Below are 6932 nucleotides of genomic sequence, written 5' to 3' on the forward strand. Positions count from 1 at the left end.
TTTAAGTTAAAACTAAAAGATTCGAGAAGAGACACAGTATGTTTGATTGTACCTCTCATGCATCCTCTTGTTAAAGGTTTCATTTAAAATTATGTTAACACCAGCTTGGACTCCCTGTTTCTATAGAGAGCTTATTATCTCCCAAAACAGATTTCTGGGCTTCCATCTGGATTCTTTCACATTCCTCAGTGGTGAACAAAAGCTGGAGGAGTTTGTTGACAATCCTTTCAGGTATGCTGATGAGTAAGCTAAATCCAGAGCTTGGGGCAACACTCCCTCTGCAGCTGTAATGCCTGCTGAAGGGGTTTGGTAAGGCGGGGAAAAGGAGCTCTTCCTCTGATTCCCCCTGGAATATTGGGTGGGTCAGCGCCGAAGGTTTAATTTCAGGTTCCTTCTTCCGGGCAGTGTAAGGTTGTACTGCCAGGACCAGTTTAGGTGCCTGCTTAAGAAAAGAAAGAGGTAACAATGGCTTTAACCAGGGAGGTGTATTTTCCACTAAATCTTGCTATGTGATAATATATGCCCTCTGATCTGGGTGTCCCCAGCTGGACCGGAACACAATTTCTTTCACCCTTAAAATAATTTGAAGATAGAACTTTCCTTCGGCTGGCTATCCCACATTGAATGTGGGCTATTCTGAGCTACACAATGTTACATTTTTTTTTTTTTTTCCCCACATTTAAATTCTGTGCTCTTTGCTTAACTTCTTTAAAGTTACCAGTCAAAAGGGGAAGGGGGAATCATCATAGTCTGTTCCATTTCGTCCATCCACTAAATCACAAACACTGACAAACAACGAATAGACACACAAAAGGATGCTTCCCACAAATTGGAAGTAAAACTGAAAGTGGGACGACGGCCTCACACTGAGTTGCAGGAGCGACCCGCTTCGTCCCTATACTAATTCAGAATTCTAGATTGGAGGGCTTCCACTTCCTCTTTTCTTGAAGAGGTCCTTGGACGTCTCCCAGATCCTCCGGCTGATGGCTCGCCCGTGCGTCCCCTTAGGCCAAAGTCAGCTTTACAGAAAACAGGCCCCAGGTATCACACAAAGAACTTAAACAAACAACAAACATTTAAACACTTACCAGCTGGCTGTAACCCCCTGGTTCGGGAGTCCTGGGGTATTTGGGGATCCCGGGACCTCTTGCACCCCAAGCGAGAATCATACCCCTAGACCAATGAGCCACCTTCTAGATCTATCAGATCAGGGTGATTTTGGGAATCAGACAGAACTGGTGGAACGGCTGCCCAGGACTCGGGTCATCTCAGTTTCTCCTTTTCACTAGTCCCGAGGGAGGATGTTAATACCTTGACAGAGAGATTCGGAAGAAAAAGTTTTAGCCATGGGGGAGGGGTAGTCACCATATCTTGTTACACTAAAATGTAAGGAAATTGGTCTGGGTGCCCATGGGGGCCTGGAACTTGGACTCGGTTGAATACGGCTGCAATTACCTTTTCATCCAATGAGCCTTCCGGAGGCCACTCCACCTTAAGAGAGGGTTATTCTGAAGAGCAAAAAGTTATTAGTTTATTTTTCTTAATTATCACAGATAAATTAGATCCTCTGGTTTTAAACTCTGAGAAATGTTCAACCAATAGGGACAGAGGGTTAGTCTTTCCTTGTTCCATTTCAACCTCCTTTAAGAAAACACAAAACAAATAAAAGACCAGTGGCCACACAATAAGGGACACCAAAGCAGACAGCACAAATATCCGACACCCAGAAGAGATCTCGTTCCAGTACTACAGATTGGAGGTGCCTCTGCCCCTCCCCTGAAGTGGGCTACTCTTACCAAAAAGCGCCCACAGCCTGCCTGTGAGTTGGGGAAGGGCTCCTTCCCCCACTCATCTGGTGCGTCTGCCAGTTCCTGTATCCTTGGATTGGTTCCCTACACAAGAGATTTATCCCAATCCTGCCACCTCCAGTTCCTGACCCCCACTCCCCCTCTGTCGGGGGCAAGATTCCGGCTCCGAACTTTTCTCCTTCCTGGCCAACGCACCAAATGTTGAGCCCAGGTTATGAAGGAGTTGTTCGGAGCGAGGAATTTGCCAACACATGACAATGCAAGTGCAAGAAGGAGAGTTTATTAGCTAGTTAGAGCTAGGGTCCCTGCTCTCACCGACACAGCGGGTTGAGCAAAAGACCTCGTGCTCTTTTACTATTGCATTTTTATAGGAAAAATATAGGGTGGAGTAGATGATTGGGTTTAGGGCAGGGGTTTGGGAAGTTGGAGGGCGGTTTGGAATCCCCTGGCTTCAAAGATGAGCGAGAGACTTTGTTGGAGCCATGCAGAACTCTCTGATATGTGCAAAATCCGGGGGGAGGGAGGTGAGACTTGCCGGAGCCTGAGGCATGGGATGTGTTAATCTCCACATTAAAGGCTTCTGGTTAAAGATCTCCCAGGCCTCACATGTATTTTTGGCTGGAATGCTAAACATATTCTTCCCTTTTGATTTTCTATCTTCAGGTATTTACATATTTCATTATGATAATCTACTTTGGCTTCTCAAACGGCCCTTTTAAATTTTACTTCATCATTTCTGCCACTTGCTTTAGCTACGTATGTTCAAGAGCAAGTTTAAGAATCTCTTTTGGCATCCATTTAGGTCTTTTTTTTTCTTGTCTTTTTAATGGCATTTTCTTATTCGTGGATGATGAAGTTCATCTGGTGTCCAGTTATTAGTGTTCAATGCAAAAGTCTGTTCTTGACATGGCCTTTAAATTTGGGTGGGATATATTCAAGGTTGTACTTTGAATCTCCTGGACTTGTTTTAATTTTCTTCACCTTCATTTTGAACTTGCATATAAGCAATTGATGGTCTGTTCCATCTATTTTTCTGACTGATGATATTGAATTTCTCCATTATCTCCTCCTACATTCCTGTGAATGTCATCCATTCAGATCCATGTGTACAGTTGCCATTTATGTTGTTGAAAAAAAGTATTTCCAATTAATAAGTCATTGGTCTTGCAAAATTCCATCATGTGATCTCCAGCATCATTTCTATTACCAAGTCTGTATTTCCCGACTACTGAGCCTTCTTTGCTTTCAGTTTTCACATTCCAATCACCATTAATTATCAATGCCTCTTGATTCCATGTTTGATTACTTTCAGATTGTAGAAATTGGTAAAAATCTTCAATTTCTTCATCTTTTTGTGTTAGTGATTGGTGCATAAATTTGAATACTTGTCATACTAACTGATCTTCCTTGTACATGTATGGGTTTTATACTATCACTAACAGAATTATATTCAGGATAGATCTTGAAATATTCTTTTTGATGATGCATGTGACGTGATTCTTCTTCAAATTGTCATTCCCCACATTGTAGACCATAAGATTTTCCCATTTAAAATAAAAATTGTCCATCATGGATGACCCTTTTGGTATTTCGAACAGTGGTGGCATAGCTTCCAGCATCATAGCAGCACATAAACCACCTAGTGTGACAAACTGACAAGTGATGGAAACTAACATACATATTTACATTTATATAAATGCACATATAGGAGTTCTGGTGACACAGTGCCTAAGGCATTTTACTGCTAACCAGAAGGTTGGCAGTTCAAACCCACAAGCCATGAGTGGAAGAAAAATGGGGCAATCTACTTCCTTAAAGATTTACAGCCTCAGAAATTCAATGGGGGTCATTATGACTCAGAATAGACTTGATGACAGCAGGTTTGGCTTGTTTTTTTGAAATGCATATACATAAATACTACAACAAAAAGATTTTACTCCAATTATATATATATATATAGAGAGAGAGAGAGAGAGAGATTGTACATATATATGTGCATGTGTATATATGGATATATATACATCATTCCATATTAGTCAAAAAGTCATTGTCTTTGCATCTAGGTAGTTCTTATTTTGAATCCAAATTCTGTTATGTAGTGGGGAGCGTAACCTTGAGTGGGAGTGTCACTTATTGGGCTCATACTTCTTCCATACAGAAAGAATAATAGTACATATAAACCCTATATTGGTATTTTGAGGAATAAATAATGAATGTAAAATATACAGAGTAGGCAATAATTGATAGACATAGCTTACATGTTACTACCATTTCTACCTCTATTATTAGTTGATGATTAACTCCTCCTTCTCTTGGGTGGGTAGTGAGCACTGGAATAGGGGCCTGTAACACTTCTCTCTGAAGTGTTTGGGATAAATCTATTCAACCTTATATAAAGGACTCAGATAGGTATCTTTTTTTTTTTCCCTTTAAGTCAAATACTCCCTTTCAAGAGTGGTTCATTTCTATTTCACAACTAGGTGATCTATTGGAGAAATTCCCCATTGGGATTTATAAAACTCAAGGGTCCAGGTGGCAGCTTGTAAAACCAGTTTCAGGATGGTAAATGTCACTTCCATACAAAAGGAGAACTTGCTAAGAAAATGCCTCTGGGGGAATGAATTTCCTCTCATACAAGATGCCTCAGCTGAGGCAGGACCATCACAAATGGAAACTAAATACCAGATGGGGGTTGCACTAATGTTCTCTGAGGGCCCTTTGCAGCCTGAAATATAAATACCTATGGCTTTTTCAGATAGTTCCTCTGAGTGTGGTATACCGTGATTTCTGTGTGGCATGGACACCTAACTCCCTCCCTCCTGGTTGCCTCTATTCATCAGTTACAAGGCTCTGAAGGAATCCAATAGTGAGGAGGTGAGATTACATGTTGAGGAAATGAGTAAACTGAAATAGGGCTGAGATTGAACTCAGCCAAGCAGCCAGCTTAATTTATCAGCTTGTGCAAAGACTTACTAGGAAAATGCAGTGATCCAGAACACCAGCTCTCTCTTGGCTCTCTTGGCAGCAGGACAAGAAGGTCTGAGGTAAAAGAGACAAACTTCAAGCCCTCACACTGCCTCCCTTTAACTGTAGCTTAGGTATGAGCCTGACACCCTTCAGTGATCAAGAGAGAAGGTCCTGATGCAAGTCATCCTCTACCTGCTATGTCTGCTGTTCCTGAGCATTAGTCCCAATGGATTCCTTCCCTTACGTACTAAGTACTCCCCCAGCCATTCCTGGCATATACTTCTCTTCTGATCTGAAGATATGAAAATATGTCTCAGTGGGCCCTGAGAATAGCACATAGGATACATCAAGTATCAAGATTGGAACTAATTGTAGTGAAGGGAAATTACCAAAGTAACTTTGGAAACATACCCGGAGATGATATTTGCTGCCTGTGAGGACAGTAAATGAATACAAATGGCTGTTCATAACACTAGCAGGAGCTGGGAAGGTTTGTCTTGCCAGGAAGAATTAGTAGAGCTCACACAATTCAAATCCCAGCTATTAGTGACCTCAATTCCAAAAAGATGGTGTTTGTGCAATTCTTAAATCCTCAGACTCTTCTTTTTCTTCACCTTTCTCTCCTCTCCCTTCTTCTCTCCCCTCTGTCACACACACACAAACACATAAACACGCACACACTCAAAATATGACCTTTTCTTTAATCCTTTGGTGCTTCAAAGAACTATAAAGCTAGAAGAAAGGACTTTTGGTTCCCTGGTTTATAGCTGCCTAAATCGTTCCTGTCTATAAAGAAGTGGGCTTATTGAGAGACATAGTCAGGCATTTTGTATCTATGACAACTTTTAAGATGTATGTGTATGCCATTCTACAGGCAGCTTTGGTGATTTTTCAGTTGAAAAATAAAGTAGTTTGAGATTCTGTAATCATGCTATAGATGGCCAATGAGAAGTCCAGAGATTGTCTCATTTGCTGGTTCTATAGATGTTCATACTTAAGTTTGTAGTCAAATGCCTTAGGCACCACGTGACCAGAGATCCAGTAATGTGACACACACCCTATATTGGTTCACAGGGATAGGAAAATTCGTTATGTCATATCTGAAAGCTGCTTTGCATTCACAGGTCATAAGCCAAGAGAAAAAATAACCAACATCTTCAGTATTCAATTTGTTTACTCTGAGCAAAATACAGCCTCTTAAACTGATGAGAGGAGAATGGAAGATATGGAAAAGGCTTTTACGAGATCACTTTAAAACTCAAAAGGTGTCTGGGACATTAAATAGCAGTTAAAAGCTCTAGTTGGATAATGTAATTATAAATGAATATGAACTATATGAATTAAATTTGCTTTAAAATACAAGTTTGAAAAATTAAGGAAAGATTATTTCAGATAAACGGCTTGCCTTTTTCAAACCCTAACATTTTGTAAAAATAATTTCAGAATCTCAGTGAAGGCTAAATACAGTCAGATTTAACTGTCCCCAGTGACCTTCCTGTTAAAAACTACAATTAAGTAATAATTATGCTCATATTATAATAAGTACATCTGTTTATACACACACACCATATAAATTGTATGACTTTATCATAAGCTTTTAAGCTTTTAAATACTTTTTCTAAAATAAATAATGAATGTGTGTGTGTGTGTGTGTGTATATATATATATATATATATATATATATATTTATTTATATATATATATATATGTATGAATGTATATATAGCATCTTGACAAGTTCAGCCATGAATCTGAAAATGTAATTTAAAAAATCTTTACAATTTTACAATTTAATTCTATGTACTGGCCCTTTTAGATGTTGTCTTTTGTTTTTATTATTACAATTAAAAAATTATGTCATTATAGCATATTTTAACTCTAAATTTACTAAATTCTCTCATTTTGAAAAATTAATTTATAAAGAGTATCCGTACTTCCTTTTGAGAATAATCATATTTGAAATAATATTGCTCTCAAACTTAATTTTCAAATTTAATTCTAAATTTAGAGCTTTCTTCTTCAGATGCTCATTATGCAATGAGGTTATACATGAAAAAAGCTCTTTTTAATTATTTATAATAATTATTATTTTCATTTTGCTCTATCAAAGTCATCCTTTTGTTTGAGTTTAATGTGGTTTTCTTTAGAATTTAAACA

The sequence above is a fragment of the Orycteropus afer genome, unplaced genomic scaffold (assembly GCF_000298275.1).
Source record: "Orycteropus afer afer isolate SDZICR_OR568_19922 unplaced genomic scaffold, OryAfe1.0 scaffold00221, whole genome shotgun sequence".
In the NCBI taxonomy this organism is placed as follows: domain Eukaryota; kingdom Metazoa; phylum Chordata; class Mammalia; order Tubulidentata; family Orycteropodidae; genus Orycteropus; species Orycteropus afer.